We start from the raw sequence: 21,078 nt of genomic DNA on the forward strand, positions 1-21,078 counted from the left end.
ATTCATCAATGACAATGTCTATGTATTTAAATAGAGATTTGTTATAACATTCTAGTCTAGCAAATTAATTTCTGTTGTACCTAGCATTGACAATGGAAAATATTTAATACAGAAAATATAATTTATAATACTATTTTATTGTATTTACCTAAAGTATCAAAAGCAAGAGTGCAGGAGATCTCCCCATAGAACCCACTAGACACCCAAAGAATCCATCTAGGGGTTTGGATCTCATGGCAATATCCTGCATGAGTCCAGCTGAAGACCTAGAGCCCTTGGCAATGCCCCCATGAGTCTAAATTGAGGTTTAGAGCTCAGGACAATGTCTTATGTATGTCTGTATGAAGGATCTGCACTGGGAAGCTTCAAAAGTCAGTGGTGGAAGCTAGAAAATATGTACTATTGGGATGAAAGAACTGTGCCAGCAGGCTGAAGGATCTGCATTGGAGCCAGGAGGCAAAGCTCATGGTAAAAACCAGAGCTCCTCCTAAAAGAATAACAGCCATCCTGACATCAAGGACCCAGTCTCCATTCATGTAAGAGTAGCTGAGTTCATATCAGGAAAGCTAGCGTGATAGGAGAATCAGCAGCACACCATCTCCTCCTCCAGTTCTCTTTTTATAGTGTTGGCAACAATCCTCAGGTGGCAACAGTCCTCAGGTGAGTCATTCATAGCCAGCACCAAGCTGATTCAGTTCAGCTGAGAGTTACAATTTTACCATTAGTTAATCGACCGCAACTTCCTTTAGAATTTATTTTAATAATATCACTTTATCTTGCTGTATACCTAATGACTTTCACTGTGATGTGTTCTTTCAGCTTGGAAACTCAGATCTTTCATTTATGAAAATTATCTTGATTTATTTTATGACTGTTTTTTTTTTCTCCTTAATTTTCATTTTTTTTTCCTCCTGAAATTTCAGTTATTTGCATAAAGGAGTTCCTGGATTGACTCTATGGTTTTCTTCCTTTTCTCCCCCTCTTTTTTTCTTCTATATTCCTGAGAGATTTCCTTAATCTTATGTTCCATACTTTGAGTTTTTACTTCTGCAGTCATACTAATTACTTTCAAGATATTTTACTCTGAATATTCCATTTGAGCTGTAATTCTTGTTTAATATGTTAAATATTTGCTTTCATCTCTTAATGATTAGTTAAAATTTTCTTTGGAAATTTTATTTTCTCCTGCTTAAATTATATTTCCCTAAGATCATTCAGCTAGCTCTTCTTTCAGTTCTTTGAGCTTTATTTCTTCTGTTAGACTGTTTCTCTAGATGTCTAGATATTCTTAATTATCTGCCAGTGGGGTTCTAAAATGTTTTTTTAAGACTAAGCATGTGAATGTAGCATGCTGTCTAGTGCCCTCTGGAAGTTATCTGGTGGGCATTTACTTGAGGAAATATTTGATACAGTAATCTCTGGATTTTCTTGCTTGGATTGGTACATTTCCTAGAGAAAGAACTTCTAGTCTTCTATCTATATGCTGCAGAGATGACCGCAGCTTTTAGGGAGGCACAGAGATTTCCCAAAGTGAGGAATGGGGAGGAAGTTTGTCATTTCACTTATCACTTTATCTATTATTCTTTAACATCTTTATAATTCTCCCAGTAATCCAAGCTTAAAACTTTAAAACTCTCTTAAACTATGCTTCTTCTTTTGTTCATAAAGCTATATTCACACATGTACCTTAGTTTCCCACAACATTATAAGATATTTGGTAGGACTTATATGTCAGAGCATAGTAATATGAATTAGAGAGCTAGGTTTGAATCTTGCTTCTGTCATTGACTAGCTGAGTTATGATTTTCAGCACTTCCTAGGATTTCTTCAAACCTAAAATAAATTTTATTTATTTTTTATACATGAAAATGTTTTTCCTATATTTTACAATTATTATATCATGAAATCTCATTGCTATATTTTACAACTTAGCTAATTTTATAAATTAATACTACATTTGTTATGCCATAAATATTTATGTTAAATAATCTTTAAAAATTGGACTTTACATTTTTTATCCTTCCATAAATGATTGATTGTCTTTGATTCTATATATACTAATCCTTATAAGAATTTCTCTGAATTTCCAAGATCTTTATAAATCTCTCATCTTGCCTTTCATTGCAGAATTGTTTTTTTTTTAAGTTGTGCATATCTTGAAGAGCTTTTCTTTTATTAGCAAATGCTATTATGGTTGATACATTGTGTTAACTTGAGAAGTTTAGAAGTTTAACTACAGTATTAAGTAGGGAACCAGGGTTCTTACTTTGTAGAAGAGGAGGGCAAGTAGATTTTGTGAGTCTCTCACCTGTCCTGGAGGGAGGAGCAGCCTATGTACAATGTAAGGGAGGAAAAGAGGCTTTCTCTCACTGAAACTTCCACATACTGTAAGCTAAATAGCTCTTTTCTTCCTTCTTTTGGGGTGCCAGGTATTTTGTTCCAGCAATGTTAGAAAAGTAACCAAGATAGAATTTGGTACCAGGAGTGGGATCAAAAGTGTGACTATACCTGACCATGTGGTTCAAGAGCCTTTGAGAATGGCTTATGGGAAGAGTTTGGAAAGGTTAGGAGATGTTGCCTAGAAAGTAGCACTGGAATGCCTTAGACTGTTCTTTGTGGGAGATTCTGGGCGGAGCTCAGAAGATCAGAAGGCAGACAGAAATCCTACTGATAAAGACCAGGCTCAGAAGGTTTCTGCTGGAAAGGGCTGCATTGGTTATTGGAGTTCAGATGATGTGTGTTATGGCTTGGCAGAAAGTTTGTCATAATTTTGCTCAGGTTCAGAGACTTTGTCTGAGATTAAGATTAAGGAAAATGGTCTAATTAATCTGCCAGAAGAAATTTCAAGGCAGTCTAATATTGAGGCAGTGGCATGGCTATAGTTAGGGCTTTTACCCAGATTTATATTGTGAATCAAAAGCAAAAAACCTAGCTGGATGATTTAAAACTTTGTGAGTTTGGCCAGAAACGAAGCTCCAGTAAACCTGTGGACTGTAAAAATAGGGCTGAGATCTCCATTGCTGAGAAGGAAAAGGAGAATAAAGGGGATGATTGGAAGGCATCACAGAAAGCTGAAAGTCTTGAATCATTGCAGACTCAAAATTGCAAAAGTGAAATACGTTGTTTTGAGGCAAAAGCCACATTCTGGAATACAATGTTCCAGAATGGTACCAGCATGAGAAATTTATTCTTCAGAATTGGATTCAGAGTGCCCAGTGATACAGGCACCTGACCCATACAGCAGTAGAGCCTGGCTGCTGCTCCGGCTGGCAGCAGACCTTGACATCATCCACTTGGTGCTGGTTTTAGTTATGAACAGAATGAAAGAGTTCTGATTAAAAAAAAAGGCCTCCACCTTGATTTCAGAAGCCCTGGGAGGTCAGGCAGTGCAGTCCTGAAAAAGCAATATGTAAATATGTGAGTGTAAAGCCAAAGGAGCAGTGGACATCCCAAAAGTTTGGGAAAGCCAGAAAGGTGCATTATCTAAGGAAAGCTGCAAGGAGAGAATAAAGTAGGTTTTAAGAGAGAAGTTATAGGATCTACAACAACCAGAAGTGCTGTGGGTGTGGAGTCATGCAAGCCCTTTGGAGCTCACCATTTGCCTCAGATTGCTTCAGATGTTGCACATGCAACTATAAGATTTAATGTTTGCCTTGTTGGATTTTGAATGTATTTTGGTCCCGATGCTTTGTATCCTCACTTGTACTTTTTGGAATGGGAATGTTTATCTTGTGCCATTACATGTTTGAAGTGTTTACTTTGTTTTCATTTGTATAGTGGCTTGCAGCTAAGAGTTTGTCTTACATGTAGGAGACTTAGGACTTGAACTGTTCAGCAGTGCTGAAAGTGTTAGGACTTTGGCAACTCTTGCAGAAGGACTAAATGCCTTTTATATAAAGGATGTGTATGAGTCTTTGGGAGACCAAAGACAAAATGTTATGGTTCTAATGTAACATAATATTGATAGACTTAATGTTGGTTCTTAAAGATTGTTAAACTCATGTTAAAATGTTCAAGTTGTGAAATGGTAAAAATAAGCATGTCTTATATCTGGAAACCTGTTTATAGAAATGTTTCTGGTTGTCAAGTTGACAAGGGGTGGATTGTTATGGTTGATATGCTATATCAACTTGAGAAGTTTAAGAGACTCAGAAGGGAGACAGAGTTCTTACTTTGTAAATAGCCTTGCAAAGGACTAGGCTAAGATATTCTGTAAGTGCTATACATTCCCTGGAGGAAGGGCAACCTCTGTACAATATAAGGGAGAAAAAGAGACTTGCTCTCCTCTTTTTTGTTCTGGATACTTTTGTTGGCTGCTGCCTTGAAGTGTTGCCATGGTGCCATGCCACCTTGCCTTGAAACCAGTTGATTATAGAATGAAAACTTCACAAACTGTAAGCTAAATAAACTTTTCCTTCCTTAATTTGGGTGCTGGGTGTTTTATCCCAGCAATGAGAGAAAACTAACAAAGACACCAGCATAATAGATTGATTCTTAGAGTCAATACTTACTCATTTTACTCTTCCTTAACTACTCTGAAAATATTTTTGATGAATGGAGATGTAAGAAGTCAAGCCTAATATGTGTATGAATTTTAGTTGTTATATTCATGGCCAGTATAAAGTAACAGTAATTAGAGTGAGACTGCAAGCTGTGGAATGGTGGTAGATGTAGTTCATCATTAATGAAGGCTTTGTGGTGTAACCTCAAGTGTAAGGGAAGCTGTATAGAGGGAATGTTTTATGTCTGAGGAAGATTCAAGAGTTAGTTATCATTCTCTGTTTCTATTGTAGATAGGCCATATCAAAAGAAAATAGCATAATGCAAACGCATTTAAAAGCACACCACTCAAGAACAAACTAAGGATGAAGGATTGCTTCCACAATAGCACTTGTTAAAAAGGCCCTTTTCATTTGAACTTGGAAATAAGTTAACACAGAAATCTTTCTTTTTCATGGCACCTTTGATACCATATTATTTGTTTTTTGGAGTCTTATGGCATGTGGGATTTTTTTTTTTTTTTGTCTTTTTTGTTTTTATCGGTACCAGGGATCGAACTCACGACTGCCTGCTTGCAAGGCAGGCACTTATGCTGCTGAGCTAAATCCCCAGCCCCCTGGCATGTGGGATTTAAATGATTCTTTCTAAAGATAGCTAAGATGATCTGAATTTGTAGTTAAGGAAAGCTTTCTGAGAGGGTTGCTACTTAGAAATCATCTTTTAGGTTTATGTAAAAATCTGCCACTTGCTTTGTAAATAAACTTTGAAAATACATCTTAAGTGCATTGAAATGAATTTGTTAATTGATGCAATCTATGGAAAACTAAGATTGTATTACTTTTTAACTTATTGATAAATGTGAGGAGCTAAGAGTATAGATTATTACTCTTATTTGTGATTTAAAAGCACTTTACTTTTCTGGAGACAAGATAGAAAAGACCTTCATTTTATATTTTCATTTCTTGTTTGCCTAAAAAAGTAGTACACTTTTGAGCACTAATGAATTTCCTTTGTATCAAATACAGTTTCTTATAAAAACCATGCAGATGTAAAATGACAGAGGTTATCAGTTCAGGAGGCAAAACACATTAAATTGATTTATCATAAATGAAAGCATGAAATTATGGGGAAATATTTTTTTCTGTAAAAATACAACACTCTAAGATCTGTCCTGCTGGTCTCTTTCCTGTATGATTTGAAGATGATTCTCTTGTTCAGGAATATTATGTATAATAGCATGCACTTACTGGATTTATGGCTTATACTTGCTTAAATATAGTTATTCACCAAGAAGTGCCACTAGTGTGACAAAGAAACATTTTGTTCGTTTTATTTTAGGTTGTAGGTGGCTTTTAAAAATGACACATTCTTGTTTTATTTGGCCAATTAGTTCATGTAGTTTTATATGCCTGTACATATACAAATATATATATATGTGTGTGTGTGTGTGTGTGTGTGTGTGTATGTGTGTGTGTGTAATGCAAAATAAATGCCCATAAGTTTAAGTCTTTGTATAATTCTTGATAACTCATCCATTTTGACATAAATTTTATCATAAATATACTTTAAAGTTTATGATATTTATATGCATACATATGTGGCTTCTTTTCTCCTACTCGTATGCAAACCAAGCCTCTCCTTACCACAAATAACCAAGGTAAGCCAGAGGTCTTTGTTTTTTATTACTGCTTCCTTTATGCATTTATTTCACATATCATTATGCATGCATATACACAAATATATATAATCAACTTACTTGTAGATGGGATTTGTTATAATAATGAAGTAACATTATGTTCTGATGACTTTTTGCATACAATTTTAACAAAACTTCCTACAAGACAAGTGATATGGGTTAATCCCATTATTTTAAGATTACATTATATTTTTCTTTGTTTCTTTTTTTTTTTTTTTTTTTTGGTACCTAGGATTAAACTCATGACCTAGCACTTGCCAGGCAGGCAAGCTAAATCCCCTGAGCTAAATCCCCAGGCCCTATATAATTTTCTTATAAATACAGATAAACTAAAATTCATTTAGTTATCACACATATTAATAACCATTCATCTTATTCTTAACCATCCTCAGTTTTGAACTACTATAAATAATTTCCTTGTGCATATACCTCTATATATTGTCAACCATTTCTATGATATATAATGTAAAAGGTTTTCTGGTTGAGGCATATAAGTTTTTTATTTAATTATGAAAGTTGAAATTAGTAGAAAAATATTTTTTTAAAAGCTTTTCATTCTGATGGGTGAAAAGAGATATCTTATTACTACATATACAATAATTAGCAGTTTAAAAATTATATATATATATATATATATATATATATATATAATTATGCCACTTGTATCTATTGGTCTTTCAATTGTCTACTATTATATATTATACTTTGCCCATTTTCTCATGGTGTGCAGGTAGTCTCTCAGATGACCTAAACTATACTTGCCTTATGGTAATCAGGACTTTGTATAAAACTCAACTCTTTAAAAGGAGGCTGACTGTAGTTACTAGCATCTAAAAGAATATATGTTATGGATGTCACAAAAAGACTTCACAGTTTTGAGTACTCCTGTTGCTCACTCTGTGTTATTCACTTTTTGAAAAGTCAGATGCAGTGTCATAAGACAGCTTGCTACAGGAGGCCCTGGGGTGAGAGAATGAAACCTGAAGAAAGGCTGTAAGCTTGCAAATGCTGTAGACCTTTGCTATCTACCTGAGATTACTTTAGTCAAATAGATCAAGATGAAGTTCTTGAAAATTTATGTAAGATCTAGACCAAGAGTAACCTAGCTAAGGCACTACTGGATACATAGAACAGAGAAATAGTGACAAAGTGAATTTTTGTCACTTCATTTCCTAAAATCTGGGGAAAATTTGTTACACATCTATAAGTAACTACTACCTATATGGTTCATAGATTTCTCTCATTAGTTTATAATTGTTACATTATGGTTATTTATCTATTATTTTTTATATTCATGTAGATATTTTTCAACCATGAAATGCAAATTATATATATATATATATATATATATATATGTGTGTGTGTGTGTGTGTGTGTGTGTATACATGTATACCTATGTGTGTATATATGTATATGTATATATATATGTATATATATGTATATATATGCACACACATACACTCACAAATTGCTGGATTGGTGATACAATTTTTGTGAAGTTATCATGAAATATGCAGTTATAAAGAGCATAATTAATAAATGTGACAACTGTGATATTGAATTTACCATTGAAATAATTCTAGAACAATCAGAAAAATAAGAATTAATGGAAACTTAGATTGTTAAACTCAAGGTGATGATTTAAGAGAACTAACTAATGCAGTGGTTGAGAAGAGTAGGTAGAGCCAGGTAATGCTCTGCTTGTAGAATAAGTTTGGAATTAATTATGACTCAACAAACAAAACAACAAAAACAAAATAGAAGTGCTGTCACCGAAAATGGTCTTTTCTTTGCAAACTATAACAAAATAAAATATTTAAAAGTTCTTTAGCTTAAGAAGTTAGGGGACACCCTAAGCTAATGTATTTTAAGTAGAAAAAAAGAATTTTCCTGTATTTGAGTAGGGTATACAATTCTTTTAACTTTTGATGCTCTGACATTTCTATGATTAGGGAAAGTTGTAATTTGTCTCAGATAGCATTATTTGACTTAAAGTCTATTTTATCTAATAGAATAGTTCATCCAACTCTTGTTTGGATCACCACTTACGTGGAATACTATTTTTATTCTATCACTTTCAATTGAATGAGAATGTCTTGTAAACAATAGATAGTTGGATAGTTGGATTAGGCTTTTAAAAATATATTACATCAATCTGTGCCTTTTAATTGGTGAGTTTAATCCCTTTTCATTCAAAGTGATTACTTACAAGGAAGGACTTATTTCTGCCATTTTTCAATTTATTTTATACAAGACACATCTTTTTTGTTGTTGTTCTTCAATTCCTGTATTATTTCTTTCTTTTAGGCATAGTTGATTTTTTTCTAGTGTGTTATTTTGATTTCCTCCTTAGCTCTTTATCTGCACTTCTTTTTGTTATGTTTATTTTTGGAATTACAGTAACATCATGAATAGGTAACAATCTATGTGAACTGATAACAATTCATGTCCTATATCTTGTAAAGAATTCAATCTTATACAGTTCTATTCAGAATCCTTTCATGTTGTTATTGTCAAAAATTACAAATTTGTACATATTATGTTCATTATCATAGATTTATATCTTTTGTGGTATATTTTTACTTTAAAGTTATGTTTGAAAAAAGAAGGATTGCAAACCCAAATATAACAATACTGGCTTCTATATTTATTTGTGTAGCTACATTTACTGATTTTTGTTTGTTTTGTTTTTATGTAATGTCCTTTCATTGCAGTTTAAAGAGTTGTCTTTAGTATTTATTTTAGTGTACATATAGCAGTAATGAATTGCTTCGCTTCCTATGTATCTAGGAATATCTTACTTTCTACTTTATTTTTGGAGGGTGATTTTTCTATAGTAAAATTTTTGATTGAAAGATTTATTTTTCTTTCAGCGCTGTAAATTTACCATCTCCTTACTCTGTGGCTTACACGTTGCAAATGGGAAATTAGCTGTTAATCTAATAAAAGATCCCTTGTACATGATGTGTTTCATCATTTCTGCTATTTCCAAGTGTCTCTCTTTGTCTATACCGAGTTTTATTATGAAGTGTTTTAGTGAATTGGGTTTATCTTTTTTGGAGTTGGTAGCACTTGTCGGATATTTTTATTCCATCAAATAGTGATTTTTTTTGGACTGTTATTCTTTAAATATTCTTTCTGTCCTTTTACTTCTCTTTCTCCTTTAAGAATCCTATATTAAGTATGCTTGATTGTGCCCCACTCTTATTTTAGGATCACAGCATCTTTCTTCACTTTTTAAAAATTCTTTTCTTAGGTTTGGTTAATTTCAAAGGACAAATCTTCAAGTTGTCATAAACTTGAGATGAAGTTAAGTGAGATCATAATCATTGTTTAAACATCTGATTTATCTTATATGAAAAATACAAAATGCATTTTAAGAGAAACTCAAAATAAAACTAGTTTGTAGACAAAAATAAAAGGTAGAAAATAGGAACTAGAGAGGTAAATATGTTGCAAAAAGGGAGGGGACCAAGATATTCAGAGAGTGGGAAGAGCAGGCAGGAAAAAAGAACAGAATGCATTATGTACATATACCAACTTCCATTAATAAATGTGATCATTATGTAATGCCAACATGTACTAATAAAAAAGCAAAATAAAAAGAAAGAATGTGCGCATACACACATATACACGTGCTTGCACACAGACTATGCTGAACTGCTCTAGTAAATTTTTCACATTAGTTGTTTTATTCTTTAGCTCTAGAATTTCCATTTAGGTGCTTTCTCTGTCTCTTTCTTGATACCACCTTGCTAGCACATTGTTTCCCTGATTTTCTTTGTTTACTATTCTCTATGTTACTCATTAATTCTTCGAGCATATTTATATTGACTTGATTCACCTTAAGTCTAGATCTCCACAGGTATGGTTTACTGTCAATTATTTTCTTATAATCAAGCAGTATTTTCTTGTTTCACAGTATTTGTTTGAAAACCAGAATTTTGGTTATTTTATTGTGGTAATTCTGGAAATCAGATATAATTCTGTGCCTGAAGTTTGCTGTTGTCATTTTCTGTTGGCTAAAGTTGTCTATTTGTTTTTGATTTTTGCAAACTATGCTGAGAAGACTGCATTTCTAGTCATGTGTCATGCATGAAATCTCTGTTCCTTCTCCTAGTAGTTAACTAGTAATTATCAGAGATTTTCTTAAATACTAAAATTTAGCACATGCTTTGTTAATTCAATTTTCTTTTGGTATTGTAAGTTTTTTTTATTAGCTTTCAGAGTCTCAAAAGAGTAGATTATGACAGTTTCTGCCTACATAAGACTTGCTTCAAAAGAGGAACAGGTCTGTAGCGTTTCTCACCCTGTTAAGTACTCCTTGCCAGAAGTTATTTTTTAATTTTTATAGAGGAGGGTGAACTTCATGCTGGAACTATTTGCTTTTTAATTTCTTCGTTCATTCATTCATTCATTCATTCATTCATTCATTCTTTTTCCCTTTTCCAACTATATAAGTCCTCAGAAATTTTGTTTTTTAAAAGTTTTCCCAAACAGGTTCAAAACCAATACATAGATCTGAAATAAAACTTTGGATTTCTTCAAGTGACTGCTTCTTCTAGTGTTTAAACATGTCAGAAATAACTTGTAGGCAATTGTTACACTAATATTAAAGTTAAAAATATTCTTTCTTACACAAAGAAAAACAATTTGTGAGCGTCCTAAGGCCAAATATTTGAGTGAATTATTTTCTCTTTATTGTGTTGTAAAATTTGTAGGTTTAATGTTTTAGGTTTCATTCATCTATCAAATTTGTCTACCTGAAATAATTGTTTTTGTTAAAATAAATTACTCTGTATTATAGTAGTAATAGTTATTTACTTTATGTTATTTCTTACTGATGTTTCTTTAATATTAATTATTATGAGGTTAAATACTCTCTATATACTATTCTGTGGCTTTATCCAGAAAACTAAACAGATTAGACAAGACTATCAAAAGTAAAGGCTTTTGCAAAATATTTGAGCTGTTATGAAGTTCATAATATAATCACTCATTATTAAAGAAAAATGTTTGAACATATATCATACAACATGAGCTTTTTCTTGGTCTATACATTGACAGCAAAGTTACTTTTAGATATAGAATGAAATTATTAAAAGTCTTAAAAGTGCAGAATTTATTGTTTTACATAACTTTCTAGATTTGTTGAGGCATACTTAACAAACCTATCTATCTATATATCTGTGTTTAAAATATGCAATATGATGCTTTGATAAAGCTACTGGACATATCCTTAACCTCTCATAGTTAGATTATGTGTGTATGTTTGAGAGTCATCTTTAGCAAATTTCAGTTACAGAACACAATATTAATTATAGACATCATGTTATACCTTTAATATCCAGAATATTTCATCCCACATACCTGAACCATTGAACTCTCTGGCTAGCATCTCCTTATTTACCACCTCCCAAGCTCTAGCAACTAGTATTCTAGTTTTTACTTCAATGAGATCCACTTTTATAGATTCCCTGTGAGATCATGTGGTATTTGTTTTTCTGTGTCTGGCTAATTTTATATAGCTTAATGTCTTGTGGTTTCACCCAATTTTTTGGAAAATGCAAGGTTTCTCTCTTTTTAAGGAAATCTTATTGCATATATATATATATATATATATATATATATATCACATTTTCTTTATCCATTCATCCATCAATGGATACATCTGTTGTTTCCACATCTTGGTGAGTAATGTAGCACTGAACCTTGGGGAACAGATATCTCAACAAAAATTATACTAGCTTTATAAAAATGTGAGTTTTAATCTGTATGTGAAATAAATATTTTTGTTTATTCTCAACCATAAAGTGCTTTAGAGGGAGTTAATTTCAAATAGTTGAATATTATTTTACACCTCAGTGACATTACATTTAAATGTAGAAATACAGTAAGGATGAATACACTAACATTACATACTCTACTGGTGCTTCTGAATAGCATATCTTTAATGTGGCTACTCTTAGCAGTTAAAGGAACTCTGACAGTTAAGTAATCCCTTCACCACTTAAGTACCACAGGATTTTATTATTAAGCACATTGCCTGAAATGGTGTGCTCTTTTTCATTCACACTATAAACAGTTTTGTTAGATTGGTAATCCTACTTGTCAGATTTGTTCACTGTTTGATATTAATCAGTAGGTTTATAAAAGGTGCAGCACTGGACAGAAATGAACAGAAAACATTATAAATAATGTTTCCATAAATCATAGAGAGTCATACATCTCTAACTTGGAGGTGTTCAGAATATTTTGACATTCTGTGGGTGGTTTGATAGCTTGCTACCAACTCCAAAGTAAAACAGTAGAAGCTACTGTCCATTTCTTTACTGACTATTGAGTTGGCTGTTCCAAAATACATTGATTTAAACTTCCTCTGACTTTTTATTTCTGTTTTTAATGGTTAGCTTTTCTAAGACTTCAGTTTTAGAGCAGTTTTAGGACCACAGCAAAATTGAGCAAACGATGCTGAGCTTTTCTACGTCTGGTTTTTCATGTGTATAGCTTCCTGAGTTTCCAACATTCTCCCATCTGAATGATACATTTATTACAATTTGTAAATATACACGGACATATTATTGCCACCCAACGTCCATCATTTAAATTAAGGTATATTGGATGGTACAGCGTCTATGGGATGAGACAAATGTACAATTGCATGTATCCGTCATTACAGTATCACAAAATATTTTCCCTCCTTTAAAAGTCTGCCTGACTTTGCCTATTCATCTCTTGCATTTTTGGAAACCATGATGTTTTTATTGTCATTGTGTACAGTTGCCTTTTTCCAAAATGTCATAAAATTGAATCATACATTTTCAGATTGGTTACTTTCACATAGGTGTGTGTATTTATATTTCGTTCATGTCTTTTTGTGACTTGATAGCTCATTTCTTTTTAGCACCAAATGATAGATATTCTATTGTCTGGATATACAAGTTTATCCATTAACCTATGGAAGGATATCTTGGATGCTTCCAAGTTTTGGAAATTATAAATAAAAATCTTATAAACATTGTGTACATGTTTATTTGTGTGTGTGTGTGTACATAACTTTTCAACTCTTGGGTAACCACCAAGGAGAGTGAGTGAGGGGTCGTATGGTAAAAGTATGTTCAGTTTTTTAAGAAACTGCCAAATTGTCTTACCAAGGTGGCTGAACCATTTTTTCATTATCAGCAGCCTGAGTGGTAATGGCGGCTCTTACTTCACGGCCTCACAGCATTTGGCGTTGTCAGTGTATTGGGATTGTGGTTATTCTGGTAGACATGTCAAAATGCTTTCTTCTTTGATCCCCAGTGAGATACTTCATGGTTATTAATGTTTAGCCATTTAAAACGTATATTTTTCTGGAGTGTGCACAATAAAAACATTGTGAATCATCAAATTGAAATTCATGAAGATTCATAGCACATGCCATATTTTTTATATTTCCCTTTATATTTCAAAAAGCATACAGATATTACTTTACCTAAATATTGCATTGTACAATTAATAATTTTATCCAAAAATATGACTTGTGTCCTTGTTTCTTTAACTTGAAAATATTTAAATTGACTCGGAAGAGATTTTAGTCTTTTTTAGGGGCTGCAGGCTTTGAACACATATATTGGGAGCCATTGTGAGGGACCATTAAATTTATGACTAGTTAGTATAACATTTTAGTAAATGACTATGTTTATAAGGTGTAATTCTTGGGTGAACATAAAGGTTTCCTTGCTCATTTTATGAACAGATTTTCATTTCCTAAATGTATTGATGGCAGAAATGAATATATATTGTTTAAAAGCTATTTGGCCAGAAATTCTGCTTTGATATGGTACTACTTTGGCCAAACTTTATGTCTTTCACTTTATCTTTCTGCTCCTCATGCTTATAGTTTTAAGGAGCTAGCAAATTTTAGACATTTTCCATGTCACATTAATATTTCTCATTTGGTCAGGAATACAGTTCTGTTTCAAATTCTTCTCTTCACTCTCTGTATCCGTTGGCTCTTAAATCTTGACATTTTTCCTTCCAGATGAAACTTTGCTGTAGAAGCATTTGTGACATGTCAACAATTTCTAGAGAGCACGAGAGAGTCCACAGGGACAAGGAGAAAAGCAAGATAAGAAATATTTTTGTCCTTTCCAAACAGGGTGAGTAAATAGTCTTGAATCTACAGAAGAACTGCATTCCTTTTAATCCACTGTTTAATGTTCATTATGTTTCCTAAATCACCAGCACATATGTAAGAATGACAAGTAGCTTTTCAGCTAATGTTATTAACCCTTCACTATCTAGTGGCTAAGAGCTGAAGAGTCCTTAACAAATGTGCTTTATATTGCATTTTCTTTGGTTTTTCTCTGTTACTCATAATGATGCTTACTCATAACAATGAAATCAAGCAACAGGTACTTCAGAATCGATGCAGCTATGGTACTTGCAGGAAAATGTAAACTCAGAGATTGGGAAGCTTGCACAGCAAAGTGCATTTAGACTCTGGCAGCAGAATATACTGTCACATACACTGTGGTGATCCTCATCCGCTTGACCAGCTCTGCGTCAGACAGCCTGGCTTCTGGTCACATATCTACCATTACCTATATGACCTCTATAAGTCCTCAAACCCTCCGGGCCTCAATTTACTACTTAGAACTAGTTACACTTCATGGTTTGTCAAATATCTCCCTTTTATAATAGCTATGAAGGCACTGAATATGATCTGTTTTCTCAGTGGATGCCAATAAAAGGAGATGTTACACAGTGAAATGGGGATGAGGGCAGCAGCTATTTTTTTATTGTAAAACATATTACATATTATGCAAAATGATAGAAAAGGGAATAAAGAAAATAATAAGCCAATTACTTTTTAGTGAACAAATGTTTGGCATTCTAAAGTTTATTTCTGAGTAAAGATTCCACGAATTCTTTTACCCTGTATTCATGATATAAAACTCTTTAGAAGTCTGATAATTTAGTTTTCCTTCTTTTGGGATTTTGTTTAACATCAATGATACTATTGGTATTAAGTTATTGCTGGACATTTTTATTCAAATGTTTAAAAAGTGCACTGAAATATGATCTAGGGTAGACTCATTTTTAGGAGAAAACATTAACACAGAAAAACCATAATCCGGGTATAATGTAGGAATCTAATTAAGACTAATGAGGCAACATTAAATTTAATGTATGATGCATTTTATATGTCTCACTATTAGAGCCGCAGCAAGCTGTTCGTTAGAGTTGATCTTTGGTGACTACACCCCTACAGGCATTCTTCAGCATTCTGGATATGGGACTTGGTGCTGGGTTTACAAAGAGGACAAGACAGAAGCTATGATGAAAAGTAAGGAAAAGTTGGAGTCATCTCATGGTAGATTCGACTGACAATAATTCTAGACATGTTATACTGTGGGAAAGTTTCTCCTACTTTGCAAAGCCTGACTGTTAAATTTAAGAACATCATAAAGAATGACCAAAGAAATTTGTCTCATACAAGAGAGAAACTGGACAGAACAAGTAGCAGAGAGATAATCAAGAAATGATGGTTTCACTGAAATCCTAAAGAGATTTAAGCTTTTTATTGTGTACAGAAATGAAGGAAGTTATGAGAATAAGAGACTTTCATGCTGCATTTTGCACTGTTGATTAGCTAAGTATATATAGGCACAAGAAAGTAGAAATTGGGAGAAAGGAATCTGGAATTAAGAGGTAATCCTCTTCAATAATGTCTACCATAACAATTGTCGACAGCTGATGTTTACTGTGAATTTTGTATATTCTGAGTTCTGATTCTAAATGTTATTTTCTCATTCAGACTTTACAATGATCCCATGAGATAGTCATAATTATTATCCTCACTTCCCCCCAAAAAATCTGAAGCTAAGAAATTGCATAGCTATCAGAGACCAAGCAAAATTAGAATACAGACTTGAATTTTATCGATACTAAGATGGTGGGCTTAATAATGTGAGAAGTTCTGGGCACGGTGGTGCATAACTATAGTCCCAGCACTTGGCAGGTTGAGGCAAGAGAATTTCTGTGAGTTCAAGGGCAGTCTCAGCTACATAGTGAATTGAAAATAAAGACCCTTCACAAACAAACAAACAAAAGAATGTGAGAGGTTCTGTGTTCCTAAAGGTAATATAAAGCCTATTATGTGTTATAAATTGGCACCTGTTTTACTTATTTTAAAATTAAAATTAATATGTGTATTCTAATTTAGTTCTTTAAATAGAAACCCTAAAATTTTCTGAGTTTGGGTTATGTTGCCCAAAAAATGATCTATAAAATTATTATTGTTTCTAGGTGTGGAATATTACTGTTTAAAACAATGACAGTTTGGGCTGGGGATTTAGCTCAGTGGCATAAACATCTTTCTGGCAGGTAAAAAGTCCTGAGTTCAATCTCTGGTACCCCACCTCCAAATGATGACAGTCTGTTCTTGCTAATTATTTAGGTTTACTGACATATGCACTTGTAAAAAAGGTTTCTGAATGTTTGAATTTAGGTTCTTATGGATCTTTCTGGTCCCAAGGAACAAGGATTCAGATTTGTTGTTAGATGGTTCAGATGGAGGACAAACCATATGCATTCATAGAAGACCACAGCTAGAGCTAACTCACTAACCTGACTAATTAAATCTAGTTCAGTATTGTGGGAATTGCAGGGTTGCTGCTCAAAAGAGGGAGGACATGACACTTATTGCTGCTTTTAAACATTCCTCTGTCTCACCTAAGTCCTATATTCTTTTCATTTGACTCAACACAAACACAGAAATCACAGCTCTCAATTACTAAGAAGCAGAGCTACAAGTTAAACACAGGCATGGTGGCCATAGCACCATCTTCTTTAACTCTCACTATCTGTCAACCTGAGTGAGCAACTTTTTTTCAATTAACTTCAAAGCTTTTCCTCTCTATTGCTTTGATAACTATTAACCTGGAACTTATAGTTCATGAAAGACAAACTGAAAAATGTGGTTATCTTACAGGTAAAGAAACTTTTTCAGAAGAAACTAAACATTAGTGGAGTGTAGGTTCAGTTCTCAGTGAAATGCATACATAAGGTATAGACTCCAATGGTTAATGACCCAACGCCATGAGTTATGGCTCAAACATGTACAATTCAACAAAAGATCTTTTCCTTATGACTTCATAGCTATAGGCATTGTGAACTATAGTAACAATGGGGAAAACTCTAAATCAACTGGTTAATTCACTTTCTGCACACTTATGGAAAGCTGGGAAGTTGAATCACTGTTTCAAAAACCTAAATAATTTCTGAGGTATCTGGCAACAATTAGAGGTGGGTCACCTGTCTGTTCTTTTAAATTAGTTTAAAAGATTGTTCAGTGGTCCCAGAAAGAATCTGTAGATGGCATTTGTCTCCTCTCCCCAACCCTTTTTTTGGATTGATGATTTCATTAAAAGCTATTCTCCTATCGTCACTTTGCTTTCTCTGTTTTAATGTGGTCTATGGGGTTCATTAGATCCCTGTGTTAATGGCATCAGCTGGGTTTAGGTTTCACTGCAGCTGAACCTTTCCAGTGCTAATCACTTAGCTAACATATGTCAATATCATGGTACCTAATGATGCCTTCTGCAGGGACTCCTTTATATTTCCATATCTCTCGGCTAAAAGACCAGAGTAGCATTGATTATCGCTGTGAACTGTAGGACAGTGAGAGTAGTGATGGTTTCGTCTCTCGGATAATGGTGTATATATACTCAGCCTTTTTCACTTCTTCTACCTTTTTCTAATTAAAGCAGCTGTCACATGAGGCAAAAATGAGGGACTCACAAGTCCAAAAGAGGAGAGATTTTTGCATTTTGCAGCTCTGTGTGCTCATCCCACATTTTTAGGCCTTGAAGTGGCATAGCTCAGAATAATCTTTGCTTTGTGTTGTATCATTGCTCCCCAGGGACACTGAGTGAGTCCGAGAGTGAGTGGAAAAACATTGCAGAGCTGCGAAAAGGCGGCATACTGCTCTTTGGAATTTTTGGTAGTCTGAGATAATTTTGATCTTTCTATCTTATTTTGGTTTGCTTTGATATCTGAGACCTGAATGAAAGTTACTCCCCAATCTTTCTCTTTTTCCTCTCATGCCATTACAAAGGTAGAATGAGAGTTTGACAGTGAGGGGCTGCTGACTTTGGGGTGTGAGTGGTGGTGGTGGGGAACACGGCAGTGTGGTGGCGGAGAGTAATTTTGCTTCAAGGAGGATACTGCCCAATTTTTTAAACTTAATAGGATTAGTCATGGGAACTATTTTTAGCAGAAGTTCAACTTTATCCATGTATTTTAATGTGGGAAAATTGTGTCCTTTTCCCTCTGCTAATGTTTGATGTATTCCAGCCCTCCTGTGAGTGTGTTTGAGTATCTTAGGGGATCTGGAGTGGAGGAGAACTTCCTCTCAGATTCTCTCTGTTTTCTTTCGTGAAAATGACATTCCAAAGCTGTTTCACTTTCTGACAGGAAATGGACCTGTGCCAAAAATGATTAAAGTCCAAGAAAGCATAACAGTTCCAAAGCTGCAGCCGTTCTTTAGGAGTCCTGAGTTTGACATTTTGTCAAACAAATGTGAAATATTGTTTAATAAATTTGAATAATACAGAGATAGAAAAAAATCATTCTTGGCTTATAGTGGTAGTGGTTTGTACTAAGTATGTAAAAGACTACCTATGTGTAATAAATTGAAATAAATATGTAAATACACTTGTGTAAGGTTTATCCAGCTCATGACTTTGTTCTGCTAATTATGTGTGAGACAAAAGCCTTCTCTAAAAGACATGTAATGTTAAAAGTGGATATATTTCTTTTGTGTTTAAAGGAAATAATTTCTGATTGTGTGTTCTTAACCTACCATAATAGATAACTTTTTATGGTGTAATGCACTTAATAAAGTATAAAGTCACTTATAATAAAACATTTTCATTAAAAAGGGCTAAATGCTAATTTAAAACTTAAGTTAATATCTGGAAAACTAAACTCCAAAAGCTTAGTTTATCTCATGGCCGCCTCAATTATTTAATTAATGCTAGTTTAAAAAAAATTCCATCACAATTATTTACCCCCCAATAAAACCATACAAGTAAAAAAAGCTCTTAATTTAGTAAAAAGTACTACTTTCCCCCAAAATTAATGTGAAAACCTTTTAAAATATTGTTTCTTGAATATCTTTCAGAAACAATTATCATTAAAACAAATTAACTTCATTCTGCTTATTTTTACTTTTTTCAGGTATATGTGGAATATGTGTTTTTAGTAAGTAAAGTTCAAACTTTTCTGTGTCCTCTGACATCCAACAAATTCCAGAATTTGTAACCACTTTTTAGACACATTAAATTGATTAGAGAAGCCATTCAATGTCATTGAATATCATTTATCACTTCATAAATAGCTACAATCTGCTGCCTAGAAATGCAGAAGGACCGCCAAATAAATTACATCAAACGATGGGAATAGATCCCTTCATCTATAATTGGTACAGCCCTCTTCTGTCACATTTGCTCATTCTTGTGATTCTGGTGTGGATTGACATTGACATTGAAAGGGCAGTCACTGTCAAAGATGCTTGAGAGTCTGTGTATTGGTGATGTATTTGCTAATAGATATCCATCATAATATTGCATTAATGTCACCAATGTATCAAATATACACTTTAACCATTTATCTATCTGATGCTATGTCCATATAGCTCTCTTCTAACAGCATATAAGCTCTTCAGGTTTGAAGTGAAATTGGCAGATGCCAAACAAACAGATGATTAACTCATGTATATGAAATCAAGGGTAGCCTTCTTGTGCTGCTTCTGTTCACATAATTATAAAGCTCTATGTTGGGGATATAAGGAGATCTAAAATAGAAAGGATTGGAAGAAGGCTAGAAAAGGGGAAGTAAAATGTTATATGTATATGTCATATGTATATGTACTAATATCCCCTAGTTAATATATTTATTATGTATCACAAACATACACTAATGAAAATAAATAACTGTGAATCATATTTTCATAAATATAATCAATATATGCTATATATTTGCAACATTACATCTTTCACTTTAAGAATTCTTTTTCTTGTAGACAAATAATGGCAACTGTTAAAATTAATGTTTGATATTATGCCTGCATTAAAGCCTTAATGAAAATCTGCTTTTTCAGAGTTAAATCTCTTTATCCTATAACATCTATGTGTAAGCTTGCATGTGCATGTATGTATATGTACATACACAGGCTTCTATATATTTCATACTGTACTGCCAGACTAAAATTAAAAATTAACATAAATTAATGAAGACAATATACTTCCATAATGTCAAATCTTTAACCATTGTAGACTTCAGGGAAATGGATTCAGTTGTTGCTGAAACATCTCTACCATATTGTATTCTCTTCTGTACAGATAATGGTCTTATCTGCATGACTAACTAGAAAATTCACTATTACATTACAACAGCTTTGTTTTAATAGAAGTTTGCTACTTATAAAGAATTTTGAATATATTATCTCATTCAGCTTTCATAGCAAATGGGAAGTCAGATACTTAATTCTCATTTTATAAATGGGGAAATGGAGTCACCAAGAAGGTAAATGATATCTATGGCACGATTCAAAAGTAAAGTTCTGAGCTTAGAATTATTCTGGCTCTATGGTATATGTCTTCTAGCAAATCTTGAAGAATTGAACATAGTAATAATGCCAAAAGGACCAATCATGGAGTCTCTGGAAGATGCTACCTTCTGTGAAATACCATATTGCTTGATGCTGGGGTTGGGGGAATGCACTGCATACTCAGCAAAACTCCTGGGTCCCGCTCTCTTGGTGTCATCCCAGTCAGGGATAAAAGCCTTCCAGGGGAATTTGGGTGGGTATGGGACTGCTGGAGGGGCAAGTG

At 33.5% G+C, this 21,078-nt stretch overlaps 1 long non-coding RNA gene across 1 annotated transcript in view; it reads left to right on the forward strand.

The window, feature by feature from the left end:
* Window positions 1-21,078, forward strand: part of LOC106025424 (uncharacterized) — an 81,248-nt gene that overhangs the window by 25,582 nt on the left and 34,588 nt on the right. Inside the window, exon 3 of the long non-coding RNA XR_001198997.3 lies at window positions 14,220-14,337. This is a non-coding gene — a long non-coding RNA (uncharacterized LOC106025424). The remainder of the gene's footprint in view (window positions 1-14,219; window positions 14,338-21,078) is intronic.

The sequence above is a fragment of the Cavia porcellus genome, unplaced genomic scaffold (genome assembly GCF_034190915.1).
Source record: "Cavia porcellus strain 051 isolate PalLab524CR breed Dunkin Hartley unplaced genomic scaffold, mCavPor4.1 scaffold_12, whole genome shotgun sequence".
Classification (NCBI taxonomy): domain Eukaryota; kingdom Metazoa; phylum Chordata; class Mammalia; order Rodentia; family Caviidae; genus Cavia; species Cavia porcellus.